The 12,971-nt window shown below is 57.3% G+C and overlaps 23 non-coding genes and 1 pseudogene across 23 annotated transcripts; all 24 read right to left on the bottom strand.

Moving 5' to 3' along the window:
• Window positions 1–187: 187 nt before the first annotated feature.
• On the bottom strand, window positions 188–306 carry LOC149850267 (5S ribosomal RNA). Its single transcript, XR_016435027.1, has one exon. It is a non-coding gene; the product is annotated as a 5S ribosomal RNA (ribosomal RNA).
• Window positions 307–728: 422 nt separating this feature from the next.
• LOC149850266 (5S ribosomal RNA) lies at window positions 729–847 on the bottom strand. The gene has a single exon (XR_016436328.1). It is a non-coding gene; the product is annotated as a 5S ribosomal RNA (ribosomal RNA).
• Window positions 848–1,257: 410 nt separating this feature from the next.
• On the bottom strand, window positions 1,258–1,376 carry LOC149850265 (5S ribosomal RNA). The gene has a single exon (XR_016435025.1). It is a non-coding gene; the product is annotated as a 5S ribosomal RNA (ribosomal RNA).
• A 422-nt stretch (window positions 1,377–1,798) lies between these two features.
• On the bottom strand, window positions 1,799–1,917 carry LOC149850264 (5S ribosomal RNA). The gene has a single exon (XR_016425838.1). It is a non-coding gene; the product is annotated as a 5S ribosomal RNA (ribosomal RNA).
• Window positions 1,918–2,340: 423 nt separating this feature from the next.
• Window positions 2,341–2,459, bottom strand: LOC149850263 (5S ribosomal RNA). Its single transcript, XR_016435024.1, has one exon. It is a non-coding gene; the product is annotated as a 5S ribosomal RNA (ribosomal RNA).
• Window positions 2,460–2,882: 423 nt separating this feature from the next.
• On the bottom strand, window positions 2,883–3,001 carry LOC149850262 (5S ribosomal RNA). Its single transcript, XR_016436317.1, has one exon. It is a non-coding gene; the product is annotated as a 5S ribosomal RNA (ribosomal RNA).
• Window positions 3,002–3,411: 410 nt separating this feature from the next.
• On the bottom strand, window positions 3,412–3,530 carry LOC149850261 (5S ribosomal RNA). Its single transcript, XR_016435022.1, has one exon. It is a non-coding gene; the product is annotated as a 5S ribosomal RNA (ribosomal RNA).
• Window positions 3,531–3,952: 422 nt separating this feature from the next.
• On the bottom strand, window positions 3,953–4,071 carry LOC149850260 (5S ribosomal RNA). The gene has a single exon (XR_016425837.1). It is a non-coding gene; the product is annotated as a 5S ribosomal RNA (ribosomal RNA).
• A 423-nt stretch (window positions 4,072–4,494) lies between these two features.
• LOC149850259 (5S ribosomal RNA) lies at window positions 4,495–4,613 on the bottom strand. Its single transcript, XR_016435021.1, has one exon. It is a non-coding gene; the product is annotated as a 5S ribosomal RNA (ribosomal RNA).
• Window positions 4,614–5,036: 423 nt separating this feature from the next.
• Window positions 5,037–5,155, bottom strand: LOC149850258 (5S ribosomal RNA). The gene has a single exon (XR_016426615.1). It is a non-coding gene; the product is annotated as a 5S ribosomal RNA (ribosomal RNA).
• Window positions 5,156–5,578: 423 nt separating this feature from the next.
• LOC149850257 (5S ribosomal RNA) lies at window positions 5,579–5,697 on the bottom strand. Its single transcript, XR_016435020.1, has one exon. It is a non-coding gene; the product is annotated as a 5S ribosomal RNA (ribosomal RNA).
• A 423-nt stretch (window positions 5,698–6,120) lies between these two features.
• Window positions 6,121–6,239, bottom strand: LOC149850256 (5S ribosomal RNA). The gene has a single exon (XR_016434193.1). It is a non-coding gene; the product is annotated as a 5S ribosomal RNA (ribosomal RNA).
• Window positions 6,240–6,662: 423 nt separating this feature from the next.
• LOC149850255 (5S ribosomal RNA) lies at window positions 6,663–6,781 on the bottom strand. The gene has a single exon (XR_016426635.1). It is a non-coding gene; the product is annotated as a 5S ribosomal RNA (ribosomal RNA).
• A 423-nt stretch (window positions 6,782–7,204) lies between these two features.
• Window positions 7,205–7,323, bottom strand: LOC149850254 (5S ribosomal RNA). Its single transcript, XR_016436306.1, has one exon. It is a non-coding gene; the product is annotated as a 5S ribosomal RNA (ribosomal RNA).
• Window positions 7,324–7,733: 410 nt separating this feature from the next.
• LOC149850253 (5S ribosomal RNA) lies at window positions 7,734–7,852 on the bottom strand. Its single transcript, XR_016427138.1, has one exon. It is a non-coding gene; the product is annotated as a 5S ribosomal RNA (ribosomal RNA).
• A 422-nt stretch (window positions 7,853–8,274) lies between these two features.
• Window positions 8,275–8,393, bottom strand: LOC149850252 (5S ribosomal RNA). Its single transcript, XR_016427004.1, has one exon. It is a non-coding gene; the product is annotated as a 5S ribosomal RNA (ribosomal RNA).
• Window positions 8,394–8,815: 422 nt separating this feature from the next.
• LOC149850251 (5S ribosomal RNA) lies at window positions 8,816–8,934 on the bottom strand (annotated as a pseudogene).
• Window positions 8,935–9,344: 410 nt separating this feature from the next.
• On the bottom strand, window positions 9,345–9,463 carry LOC149850250 (5S ribosomal RNA). The gene has a single exon (XR_016435019.1). It is a non-coding gene; the product is annotated as a 5S ribosomal RNA (ribosomal RNA).
• A 422-nt stretch (window positions 9,464–9,885) lies between these two features.
• Window positions 9,886–10,004, bottom strand: LOC149850249 (5S ribosomal RNA). The gene has a single exon (XR_016436284.1). It is a non-coding gene; the product is annotated as a 5S ribosomal RNA (ribosomal RNA).
• A 410-nt stretch (window positions 10,005–10,414) lies between these two features.
• On the bottom strand, window positions 10,415–10,533 carry LOC149850248 (5S ribosomal RNA). The gene has a single exon (XR_016427137.1). It is a non-coding gene; the product is annotated as a 5S ribosomal RNA (ribosomal RNA).
• A 422-nt stretch (window positions 10,534–10,955) lies between these two features.
• Window positions 10,956–11,074, bottom strand: LOC149850247 (5S ribosomal RNA). Its single transcript, XR_016434013.1, has one exon. It is a non-coding gene; the product is annotated as a 5S ribosomal RNA (ribosomal RNA).
• A 423-nt stretch (window positions 11,075–11,497) lies between these two features.
• Window positions 11,498–11,616, bottom strand: LOC149850246 (5S ribosomal RNA). Its single transcript, XR_016425556.1, has one exon. It is a non-coding gene; the product is annotated as a 5S ribosomal RNA (ribosomal RNA).
• Window positions 11,617–12,039: 423 nt separating this feature from the next.
• On the bottom strand, window positions 12,040–12,158 carry LOC149850245 (5S ribosomal RNA). The gene has a single exon (XR_016433747.1). It is a non-coding gene; the product is annotated as a 5S ribosomal RNA (ribosomal RNA).
• A 423-nt stretch (window positions 12,159–12,581) lies between these two features.
• Window positions 12,582–12,700, bottom strand: LOC149850244 (5S ribosomal RNA). Its single transcript, XR_016426682.1, has one exon. It is a non-coding gene; the product is annotated as a 5S ribosomal RNA (ribosomal RNA).
• Window positions 12,701–12,971: the final 271 nt, after the last annotated feature.

Here is a 12,971-nt window from a genome sequence, read left to right as displayed (position 1 = left end):
TCCGGCAAGCCGGAACTGCTGCGTTTGTCGCACGCCGCGGCTCGTGTCGGGTGCCGGCGCTGCGGCGTGCAAGGCGAGGGTGAAAGGGAAGCAGAAGACCTCGATGGATCAGATACGGTGTGTTGCGGGAAGTGAAAAGAAGGTCGGAGGTTGGTGCCGACGACAAAAAAGCGCCGAAGGCAAAAAGAGAGTGCAACACGAGGACTTCCCAGGAGGTCACCCATCCCAGTACTACTCTCGCCCAAGCACGCTTAACTTCAGAGTTCTGATGGGATCCGGTGCTTTAGTGCTAGTGTGATCGCACCCGTTACATGTTGCGCGAAAAAATGCTCTTATGCCTCACGCGGGAGCCGTGGGGGCCGCAACGCACGAACCGACTAGCCGTCATAAAACGGCCCCGAAAAACGCCCGAAATGAGCTTAAACGGCATCCGAAACGGTCCCGAACCGACTACGTCTGTTCGTCACGTCGTAGCCAGCGGAACGTGCTTTCCGTGGGCAGGAAAATCGCCGAATTTCGACATCGGCGTGCCAAGTTACGGTCCGGCGAGCCGGAACTGCTGCGTTTGTCGCACGCCGCGGCTTGTGTCGGGTGCCGGCGCTGCGGCGCGCAAGGCGAGGGTGAAAGGGAAGCAGAAGACCTCGATGGATCAGATACGGTGTGTTGCGGGAAGTGAAAAGAAGGTCGGAGGTTGGTGCCGACGACAAAAAAGCGTCGAAGGCAAAAAGAGAGTGCAATACAAGGACTTCCCAGGAGGTCACCCATCCCAGTACTACTCTCGCTCAAGCACGCTTAACTTCAGAGTTCTGATGGGATCCGGTGCTTTAGTGCTGGTATGATCGCACCCGTTACATGTTGCGCGAAAAAATGCTCTTATGCCTCACGCGGGAGCCGTGGAGGCCGCAACGCACAAACCGACTAGTCATCATAGAAACGCCCGAAATGATCTTAAACGGCATCTAAAACGGTCCCGAACCGACTTCGTCTGTTCGTCACGTCGTAGCCAGCGGAACGAGCTTTCCGTGGCCAGGAAAATCGCCGAATTTCGACATCGGCGTGCCAAGTTACGGTCTGGCGAGCCGGAACTGCTGCGTTTGTCGCACGCCGCGGCTCGTGTCGGGTGCCGGCGCTGCGGCGCGCAAGGCGAGGGTGAAAGGGAAGCAGAAGACCTCGATGGATCAGATACGGTGTGTTGCGGGAAGTGAAAAGAAGGTCGGAGGTTGGTGCCGACGACAAAAAAGCGCCGAAGGCAAAAAGAGAGTGCAACACGAGGACTTCCCAGGAGGTCACCCATCCCAGTACTACTCTCGCCCAAGCACGCTTAACTTCAGAGTTCTGATGGGATCCGGTGCTTTAGTGCTAGTGTGATCGCACCCGTTACATGTTGCGCCAAAAAATGCTCTTATGCCTCACGCGGGAGCCGTGGGGGCCGCAACGCACGAACCGACTAGCCGTCATAAAAACGGCCCCGAAAAATGCCCGAAATGAGCTTAAACGGCATCCGAAACGGTCCTGAACCGACTTCGTCTGTTCGCCACGTCGTAGCCAGCGGAACGAGCTTTCCGTGGCCACGAAAATCGCCGAATTCCGACATCGGTGTGCCAAGTTACAGTCCGGAGAGCCGGAACTGCTGCTTTTGTCGCACGCCGCGGCTCGTGTCAGGTGCGGGCGCTGCGGCGCGCAAGGCGAGGGTGAAAGGGAAGCAGAAGACCTCGATGGATCAGATACGGTGTGTTGCGGTAAGTGAAAAGAAGGTCGGAGGTTGGTGCCGACGACAAAAAGCGCCGAAGGCAAAAAGAGAGTGTAACACGAGGACTTCCCAGGAGGTCACCCATCCCAGTACTACTCTCGCCCAAGCACGCTTAACTTCAGAGTTCTGATGGGATCCGGTGCTTTAGTGCTAGTGTGATCACACCCGTTACATGTTGCGCGAAAAAATGCTCTTATGCCTCACGCGGGAGCCGTGGGGGCCGCAACGCACGAACCGACTAGCCGTCATAAAAACGGCCCCGAAAAACGCCCGAAATGAGCTTAAACGGCATCCGAAACGGTCCCGAACCGACTTCGTCTGTTCGTCACGTCGTAGCCAGCGGAACGTGCTTTCCGTGGGCAGGAAAATCGCCGAATTTCGACATCGGCGTGCCAAGTTACGGTCCGGCGAGCCGGAACTGCTGCGTTTGTCGCACGCCGCGGCTCGTGTCGGGTGCCGGCGCTGCGGCGCGCAAGGCGAGGGTGAAAGGGAAGCAGAAGACCTCGATGGATCAGATACGGTGTGTTGCGGGAAGTGAAAAGAAGGTCGGAGGTTGGTGCCGACGACAAAAAAGCGCCGAAGGCAAAAAGAGAGTGCAACACGAGGACTTCCCAGGAGGTCACCCATCCCAGTACTACTCTCGCCCAAGCACGCTTAACTTCAGAGTTCTGATGGGATCCGGTGCTTTAGTGCTAGTGTGATCGCACCCATTACATGTTGCGCGAAAAAATGCTCTTATGCCTCACGCGGGAGCCGTGGGGGCCGCAACGTACGAACCGACTAGCCGTCATAAAAACGGCCCCGAAAAACGCCCGAAATGAGCTTAAACGGCATCCGAAACGGTCCCGAACCGACTACGTCTGTTCGTCACGTCGTAGCCAGCGGAACGTGCTTTCCGTGGGCAGGAAAATCGCCGAATTTCGACATCGGCGTGCCAAGTTACGGTCCGGCGAGCCGGAACTGCTGCGTTTGTCGCACGCCGCGGCTTGTGTCGGGTGCCGGCGCTGCGGCGCGCAAGGCGAGGGTGAAAGGGAAGCAGAAGACCTCGATGGATCAGATACGGTGTGTTGCGGGAAGTGAAAAGAAGGTCGGAGGTTGGTGCCGACGACAAAAAAGCGTCGAAGGCAAAAAGAGAGTGCAATACAAGGACTTCCCAGGAGGTCACCCATCCCAGTACTACTCTCGCTCAAGCACGCTTAACTTCAGAGTTCTGATGGGATCCGGTGCTTTAGTGCTGGTATGATCGCACCCGTTACATGTTGCGCGAAAAAATGCTCTTATGCCTCACGCGGGAGCCGTGGAGGCCGCAACGCACAAACCGACTAGTCATCATAGAAACGCCCGAAATGATCTTAAACGGCATCTAAAACGGTCCCGAACCGACTTCGTCTGTTCGTCACGTCGTAGCCAGCGGAACGAGCTTTCCGTGGCCAGGAAAATCGCCGAATTTCGACATCGGCGTGCCAAGTTACGGTCTGGCGAGCCGGAACTGCTGCGTTTGTCGCACGCCGCGGCTCGTGTCGGGTGCCGGCGCTGCGGCGCGCAAGGCGAGGGTGAAAGGGAAGCAGAAGACCTCGATGGATCAGATACGGTGTGTTGCGGGAAGTGAAAAGAAGGTCGGAGGTTGGTGCCGACGACAAAAAAGCGCCGAAGGCAAAAAGAGAGTGCAACACGAGGACTTCCCAGGAGGTCACCCATCCCAGTACTACTCTCGCCCAAGCACGCTTAACTTCAGAGTTCTGATGGGATCCGGTGCTTTAGTGCTAGTGTGATCGCACCCGTTACATGTTGCGCCAAAAAATGCTCTTATGCCTCACGCGGGAGCCGTGGGGGCCGCAACGCACGAACCGACTAGCCGTCATAAAAACGGCCCCGAAAAATGCCCGAAATGAGCTTAAACGGCATCCGAAACGGTCCTGAACCGACTTCGTCTGTTCGCCACGTCGTAGCCAGCGGAACGAGCTTTCCGTGGCCACGAAAATCGCCGAATTCCGACATCGGTGTGCCAAGTTACAGTCAGGAGAGCCGGAACTGCTGCTTTTGTCGCACGCCGCGGCTCGTGTCAGGTGCGGGCGCTGCGGCGCGCAAGGCGAGGGTGAAAGGGAAGCAGAAGACCTCGATGGATCAGATACGGTGTGTTGCGGTAAGTGAAAAGAAGGTCGGAGGTTGGTGCCGACGACAAAAAGCGCCGAAGGCAAAAAGAGAGTGTAACACGAGGACTTCCCAGGAGGTCACCCATCCCAGTACTACTCTCGCCCAAGCACGCTTAACTTCAGAGTTCTGATGGGATCCGGTGCTTTAGTGCTAGTGTGATCACACCCGTTACATGTTGCGCGAAAAAATGCTCTTATGCCTCACGCGGGAGCCGTGGGGGCCGCAACGCACGAACCGACTAGCCGTCATAAAAACGGCCCCGAAAAACGCCCGAAATGAGCTTAAACGGCATCCGAAACGGTCCCGAACCGACTTCGTCTGTTCGTCACGTCGTAGCCAGCGGAACGTGCTTTCCGTGGGCAGGAAAATCGCCGAATTTCGACATCGGCGTGCCAAGTTACGGTCCGGCGAGCCGGAACTGCTGCGTTTGTCGCACGCCGCGGCTCGTGTCGGGTGCCGGCGCTGCGGCGCGCAAGGCGAGGGTGAAAGGGAAGCAGAAGACCTCGATGGATCAGATACGGTGTGTTGCGGGAAGTGAAAAGAAGGTCGGAGGTTGGTGCCGACGACAAAAAAGCGCCGAAGGCAAAAAGAGAGTGCAACACGAGGACTTCCCAGGAGGTCACCCATCCCAGTACTACTCTCGCCCAAGCACGCTTAACTTCAGAGTTCTGATGGGATCCGGTGCTTTAGTGCTAGTGTGATCGCACCCGTTACATGTTGCGCGAAAAAATGCTCTTATGCCTCACGCGGGAGCCGTGGGGGCCGCAACGTACGAACCGACTAGCCGTCATAAAAACGGCCCCGAAAAACGCCCGAAATGAGCTTAAACGGCATCCGAAACGGTCCCGAACCGACTTCGTCTGTTCGCCACGTCGTAGCCAGCGGAACGAGCTTTCCGTGGCCACGAAAATCGCCGAATTCCGACATCGGTGTGCCAAGTTACAGTCCAGAGAGCCGGAACTGCTGCTTTTGTCGCACGCCGCGGCTCGTGTCGGGTGCGGGCGCTGCGGCGCGCAAGGCGAGGGTGAAAGGGAAGCAGAAGACCTTGATGGATCAGATACGGTGTGTTGCGGGAAGTGAAAAGAAGGTCGGAGGTTGGTGCCGACGACAAAAAAGCGCCGAAGGTAAATAGAGAGTGCAACACGAGGACTTCCCAGGAGGTCACCCATTCCAGTACTACTCTCGCCCAAGCACGCTTAACTTCGGAGTTCTGATGGGATCCGGTGCTTTAGTGCTGGTATGATCGCACCCGTTACATGTTGCGCGAAAAAATGCTCTTATGCCTCACGCGGGAGCCGTGGGGGCCGCAACGCACGAACCGACTAGCCGTCATAGAAACGGCCCCGAAAAACGCCCGAAACGAGCTTAAACGGCATCCGAAACGGTCCCGAACCGACTTCGTCTGTTCGCCACGTCGTAGCCAGCGGAACGAGCTTTCCGTGGCCACGAAAATCGCCGAATTCCGACATCGGCGTGCCAAGTTACGGTCCGGCGACCCGGAACTGCTGCGTTTGTCGCACGCCGCGGCTCGTATCGGGTGCCGGCGCTGCGGCGCGCAAGGCGAGGGTGAAAGGGAAGCAGAAGACCTCGATGGATCAGATACGGTGTGTTGCGGGAAGTGAAAAGAAGGTCGGAGGTTGGTGCCGACGACAAAAAAGCGCCGAAGGCAAAAAGAGAGTGCAACACGAGGACTTCCCAGGAGGTCACCCATCCCAGTACTACTCTCGCCCAAGCACGCTTAACTTCAGAGTTCTGATGGGATCCGGTGCTTTAGTGCTAGTGTGATCGCACCCGTTACATGTTGCGCGAAAAAATGCTCTTATGCCTCACGCGGGAGCCGTGGGGGCCGCAACGTACGAACCGACTAGCCGTCATAAAAACGGCCCCGAAAAACGCCCGAAATGAGCTTAAACGGCATCCGAAACGGTCCCGAACCGACTTCGTCTGTTCGCCACGTCGTAGCCAGCGGAACGAGCTTTCCGTGGCCACGAAAATCGCCGAATTCCGACATCGGTGTGCCAAGTTACAGTCCAGAGAGCCGGAACTGCTGCTTTTGTCGCACGCCGCGGCTCGTGTCGGGTGCGGGCGCTGCGGCGCGCAAGGCGAGGGTGAAAGGGAAGCAGAAGACCTTGATGGATCAGATACGGTGTGTTGCGGGAAGTGAAAAGAAGGTCGAAGGTTGGTGCCGACGACAAAAAAGCGCCGAAGGCAAAAAGAGAGTGCAACACGAGGACTTCCCAGGAGGTCACCCATCCCAGTACTACTCTCGCCCAAGCACGCTTAACTTCGGAGTTCTGATGGGATCCGGTGCTTTAGTGCTGGTATGATCGCACCCGTTACATGTTGCGCGAAAAAATTCTCTTATGCCTCACGCGGGAGCCGTGGGGGCCGCAACGCACGAACCGACTAGCCGTCATAGAAACGGCCCCGAAAAACGCCCGAAACGAGCTTAAACGGCATCCGAAATGGTCCCGAACCGACTTCGTCTGTTCGCCACGTCGTAGCCAGCGGAACGAGCTTTCCGTGGCCACGAAAATCGCCGAATTCCGACATCGGCGTGCCAAGTTACGGTCCGGCGACCCGGAACTGCTGCGTTTGTCGCACGCCGCGGCTCGTGTCGGGTGCCGGCGCTGCGGCGCGCAAGGCGAGGGTGAAAGGGAAGCAGAAGACCTCGATGGATCAGATACGGTGTGTTGCGGGAAGTGAAAAGAAGGTCGAAGGTTGGTGCCGACGACAAAAAAGCGCCGAAGGCAAAAAAAGAGTGCAACACAAGGACTTCCCAGGAGGTCACCCATCCCAGTACTACTCTCGCCCAAGCACGCTTAACTTCGGAGTTCTGATGGGATCCGGTGCTTTAGTGCTGGTATGATCGCACCCGTTACATGTTGCGCGAAAAAATGCTCTTATGCCTCACGCGGGAGCCGTGGGGGCCGCAACGCACGAACCGACTAGCCGTCATAGAAACGGCCCTGAAAAACGCCCGAAACGAGCTTAAACGGCATCCGAAACGTTCCCGAACCGACTACGTCTGTTCGTCACGTCGTAGCCAGCGGAACGTGCTTTCCGTGGGCAGGAAAATCGCCGAATTTCGACATCGGCGTGCCAAGTTACGGTCCGGCGAGCCGGAACTGCTGCGTTTGTCGCACGCCGCGGCTTGTGTCGGGTGCCGGCGCTGCGGCGCGCAAGGCGAGGGTGAAAGGGAAGCAGAAGACCTCGATGGATCAGATACGGTGTGTTGCGGGAAGTGAAAAGAAGGTCGGAGGTTGGTGCCGACGACAAAAAAGCGCCGAAGGCAAAAAGAGAGTGCAATACAAGGACTTCCCAGGAGGTCACCCATCCCAGTACTACTCTCGCTCAAGCACGCTTAACTTCAGAGTTCTGATGGGATCCGGTGCTTTAGTGCTGGTATGATCGCACCCGTTACATGTTGCGCGAAAAAATGCTTTTATGCCTCACGCGGGAGCCGTGGAGGCCGCAACGCACAAACCGACTAGTCATCATAGAAACGCCCGAAATGATCTTAAACGGCATCTAAAACGGTCCCGAACCGACTTCGTCTGTTCGTCACGTCGTAGCCAGCGGAACGAGCTTTCCGTGGCCAGGAAAATCGCCGAATTTCGACATCGGCGTGCCAAGTTACGGTCTGGCGAGCCGGAACTGCTGCGTTTGTCGCACGCCGCGGCTCGTGTCGGGTGCCGGCGCTGCGGCGCGCAAGGCGAGGGTGAAAGGGAAGCAGAAGACCTCGATGGATCAGATACGGTGTGTTGCGGGAAGTGAAAAGAAGGTCGGAGGTTGGTGCCGACGACAAAAAAGCGCCGAAGGCAAAAAGAGAGTGCAACACGAGGACTTCCCAGGAGGTCACCCATCCCAGTACTACTCTCGCCCAAGCACGCTTAACTTCGAAGTTCTGATGGGATCCGGTGCTTTAGTGCTGGTATGATCGCACCCGTTACATGTTGCGCGAAAAAATGCTCTTATGCCTCACGCGGGAGCCGTGGGGGCCGCAACGCACGAACCGACTAGCCGTCATAGAAACGGCCCTGAAAAACGCCCGAAACGAGCTTAAACGGCATCCGAAACGGTCCCGTACCGACTTCGTCTGTTCGCCACGTCGTAGCCAGCGGAACGAGCTTTCCGTGGCCACGAAAATCGCCGAATTCCGACATCGGCGTGCCAAGTTACGGTCCGGAGAGCCGGAACTGCTGCTTTTGTCGCACGCCGCGGCTCGTGTCGGTGCCGGCGCTGCGGCGCGCAAGGCGAGGGTGAAAGGGAAGCAGAAGACCTCGATGGATCAGATACGGTGTGTTGCGGTAAGTGAAAAGAAGGTCGGAGGTTGGTGCCGACGACAAAAAAGCGCCGAAGGCAAAAAGAGAGTGCAACACGAGGACTTCCCAGGAGGTCACCCATCCCAGTACTACTCTCGCCCAAGCACGCTTAACTTCGGAGTTCTGATGGAATCCGGTGCTTTAGTGCTGGTATGATCGCACCCGTTACATGTTGCGCGAAAAAATGCTCTTATGCCTCACGCGGGAGCCGTGGGGGCCGCAACGCACAAACCGACTAGCCGTCATAGAAACGCCCCGAAAAACGCCCGAAACGAGCTTAAACGGCATCTGAAACGGTCCCGAACCGACTTCGTCTGTTCGTAACGTCGTAGCCAGCGGAACGTGCTTTCCGTGGGCAGGAAAATCGCCGAATTTCGACATCGGCGTGCCAAGTTACGGTCCGGCGAGCCGGAACTGCTGCGTTTGTCGCACGCCGCGGCTCGTGTCGGGTGCCGGCGCTGCGGCGCGCAAGGCGAGGGTGAAAGGGAAGCAGAAGACCTCGATGGATCAGATACGGTGTGTTGCGGGAAGTGAAAAGAAGGTCGGAGGTTGGTGCCGACGACAAAAAAGCGCCGAAGGCAAAAAGAGAGTGCAACACAAGGACTTCCCAGGAGGTCACCCATCCCTGTACTACTCTTGCTCAAGCACGCTTAACTTCAGAGTTCTGATGGGATCCGGTGCTTTAGTGCTGGTATGATGGCACCCGTTACATGTTGCGCGAAAAAATGCTCTTATGCCTCACGCGGGCGCCGTGGGGGCCGCAACGCACAAACCGACTAGCCGTCATAAAAACGGCCGAAATGAGCTTAAACGGCATCTGAAACGGTCCCGAACCGACTTCGTCTGTTCGTCACGTCGTAGCCAGCGGAACGAGCTTTCCGTGGCCAGGAAAATCGCCGAATTTCGACATCGGCGTGCCAAGTTACGGTCCGGCAAGCCGGAACTGCTGCGTTTGTCGCACGCCGCGGCTCGTGTCGGGTGCCGGCGCTGCGGCGTGCAAGGCGAGGGTGAAAGGGAAGCAGAAGACCTCGATGGATCAGATACGGTGTGTTGCGGGAAGTGAAAAGAAGGTCGGAGGTTGGTGCCGACGACAAAAAAGCGCCGAAGGCAAAAAGAGAGTGCAACACGAGGACTTCCCAGGAGGTCACCCATCCCAGTACTACTCTCGCCCAAGCACGCTTAACTTCAGAGTTCTGATGGGATCCGGTGCTTTAGTGCTAGTGTGATCGCACCCGTTACATGTTGCGCGAAAAAATGCTCTTATGCCTCACGCGGGAGCCGTGGGGGCCGCAACGCACGAACCGACTAGCCGTCATAAAACGGCCCCGAAAAACGCCCGAAATGAGCTTAAACGGCATCCGAAACGGTCCCGAACCGACTACGTTTGTTCGTCACGTCGTAGCCAGCGGAACGTGCTTTCCGTGGGCAGGAAAATCGCCGAATTTCGACATCGGCGTGCCAAGTTACGGTCCGGCGAGCCGGAACTGCTGCGTTTGTCGCACGCCGCGGCTTGTGTCGGGTGCCGGCGCTGCGGCGCGCAAGGCGAGGGTGAAAGGGAAGCAGAAGACCTCGATGGATCAGATACGGTGTGTTGCGGGAAGTGAAAAGAAGGTCGGAGGTTGGTGCCGACGACAAAAAAGCGCCGAAGGCAAAAAGAGAGTGCAATACAAGGACTTCCCAGGAGGTCACCCATCCCAGTACTACTCTCGCTCAAGCACGCTTAACTTCAGAGTTCTGATGGGATCCGGTGCTTTAGTGCTGGTATGATCGCACCCGTTACATGTTGCGCGAAAAAATGCTCTTATGCCTCACGCGGGAGCCGTGGAGGCCGCAACGCACAAACCGACTAGTCATCATAGAAACGCCCGAAATGATCTTAAACGGCATCTAAAACGGTCCCGTACCGACTTCGTCTGTTCGTCACGTCGTAGCCAGCGGAACGAGCTTTCCGTGGCCAGGAAAATCGCCGAATTTCGACATCGGCGTGCCAAGTTACGGTCTGGCGAGCCGGAACTGCTGCGTTTGTCGCACGCCGCGGCTCGTGTCGGGTGCCGGCGCTGCGGCGCGCAAGGCGAGGGTGAAAGGGAAGCAGAAGACCTCGATGGATCAGATACGGTGTGTTGCGGGAAGTGAAAAGAAGGTCGGAGGTTGGTGCCGACGACAAAAAAGCGCCGAAGGCAAAAAGAGAGTGCAACACGAGGACTTCCCAGGAGGTCACCCATCCCAGTACTACTCTCGCCCAAGCACGCTTAACTTCGAAGTTCTGATGGGATCCGGTGCTTTAGTGCTGGTATGATCGCACCCGTTACATGTTGCGCGAAAAAATGCTCTTATGCCTCACGCGGGAGCCGTGGGGGCCGCAACGCACGAACCGACTAGCCGTCATAGAAACGGCCCTGAAAAACGCCCGAAACGAGCTTAAACGGCATCCGAAACGGTCCCGTACCGACTTCGTCTGTTCGCCACGTCGTAGCCAGCGAAACGAGCTTTCCGTGGCCACGAAAATCGCCGAATTCCGACATCGGCGTGCCAAGTTACGGTCCGGAGAGCCGGAACTGCTGCTTTTGTCGCACGCCGCGGCTCGTGTCGGTGCCGGCGCTGCGGCGCGCAAGGCGAGGGTGAAAGGGAAGCAGAAGACCTCGATGGATCAGATACGGTGTGTTGCGGTAAGTGAAAAGAAGGTCGGAGGTTGGTGCCGACGACAAAAAAGCGCCGAAGGCAAAAAGAGAGTGTAACACGAGGACTTCCCAGGAGGTCACCCATCCCAGTACTACTCTCGCCCAAGCACGCTTAACTTCAGAGTTCTGATGGGATCCGGTGCTTTAGTGCTGGTATGATCGCACCCGTTACATGTTGCGCGAAAAAATGCTCTTATGCCTCACGCGGGAGCCGTGGGGGCCGCAACGCACGAACCGACTAGCCGTCATAAAAACGGCCCCGAAAAACGCCCGAAATGAGCTTAAACGGCATCCGAAACGGTCCCGAACCGACTTCGTCTGTTCGTAACGTCGTAGCCAGCGGAACGTGCTTTCCGTGGGCAGGAAAATCGCCGAATTTCGACATCGGCGTGCCAAGTTACGGTCCGGCGAGCCGGAACTGCTGCGTTTGTCGCACGCCGCGGCTCGTGTCGGGTGCCGGCGCTGCGGCGCGCAAGGCGAGGGTGAAAGGGAAGCAGAAGACCTCGATGGATCAGATACGGTGTGTTGCGGGAAGTGAAAAGAAGGTCGGAGGTTGGTGCCGACGACAAAAAAGCGCCGAAGGCAAAAAGAGAGTGCAACACGAGGACTTCCCAGGAGGTCACCCATCCCAGTACTACTCTCGCCCAAGCACGCTTAACTTCAGAGTTCTAATGGGATCCGGTGCTTTAGTGCTAGTGTGATCGCACCCGTTACATGTTGCGCGAAAAAATGCTCTTATGCCTCACGCGGGAGCCGTGGGGGCCGCAACGCACGAACCGACTAGCCGTCATAAAAACGGCCCCGAAAAACGCCCGAAATGAGCTTAAACGGCATCCGAAACAGTCCCGAACCGACTTCGTCTGTTCGCCACGTCGTACCCAGCGGAACGAGCTTTCCGTGGCCACGAAAATCGCCGAATTCCGACATCGGTGTGCCAAGTTACAGTCCGGAGAGCCGGAACTGCTGCTTTTGTCGCACGCCGCGGCTCGTGTCGGGTGCGGGCGCTGCGGCGCGCAAGGCGAGGGTGAAAGGGAAGCAGAAGACCTTGATGGATCAGATACGGTGTGTTGCGGTAAGTGAAAAGAAGGTCGGAGGTTGGTGCCGACGACAAAAAAGCGCCGAAGGTAAATAGAGAGTGCAACACGAGGACTTCCCAGGAGGTCACCCATTCCAGTACTACTCTCGCCCAAGCACGCTTAACTTCGGAGTTCTGATGGGATCCGGTGCTTTAGTGCTGCTATGATCGCACACGTTACATGTTGCGCGAAAAAATGCTCTTATGCCTCACGCGGGAGCCGTGGGGGCCGCAACGCACGAACCGACTAGCCGTCATAGAAATGGCCCCGAAAAACGACTGAAACTAGCTTAAACGGCATCCGAAACGGTCCCGAACCGACTTCGTCTGTTCGCCACGTCGTAGCCAGCGGAACGAGCTTTCCGTGGCCACGAAAATCGCCGAATTCCGACATCGGTGTGCCAAGTTACAGTCCGGAGAGCCGGAACTGCTGCTTTTGTCGCACGCCGCGGCTCGTGTCGGGTGCGGGCGCTGCGGCGCGCAAGGCGAGGGTGAAAGGGAAGCAGAAGACCTTGATGGATCAGATACGGTGTGTTGCGGTAAGTGAAAAGAAGGTCGGAGGTTGGTGCCGACGACAAAAAAGCGCCGAAGGTAAATAGAGAGTGCAACACGAGGACTTCCCAGGAGGTCACCCATTCCAGTACTACTCTCGCCCAAGCACGCTTAACTTCGGAGTTCTGATGGGATCCGGTGCTTTAGTGCTGGTATGATCGCACACGTTACATGTTGCGCGAAAAAATGCTCTTATGCCTCACGCGGGAGCCGTGGGGGCCGCAACGCACGAACCGACTAGCCGTCATAGAAACGGCCCCGAAAAATGACTGAAACTAGCTTACACGGCATCCGAAACGGTCCCGAACCGACTTCGTCTGTTCGCCACGTCGTTGCCAGCGGAACGAGCTTTCCGTGGCCACAAAAATCGCCGAATTCCGACATCGGCGTGCCAAGTTACGGTCCGGCGAGCCGGAACTGCTGCTTTTGTCGCACGC

The sequence above is a fragment of the Nuphar pumila genome, chromosome 1, assembly GCF_984573655.1.
Source record: "Nuphar pumila chromosome 1, dmNupPumi1.hap1.1, whole genome shotgun sequence".
Classification (NCBI taxonomy): domain Eukaryota; kingdom Viridiplantae; phylum Streptophyta; class Magnoliopsida; order Nymphaeales; family Nymphaeaceae; genus Nuphar; species Nuphar pumila.
Note: the sequence above shows the minus strand (reverse complement) of the source record. Positions and strands in the feature narration are given on the sequence as shown.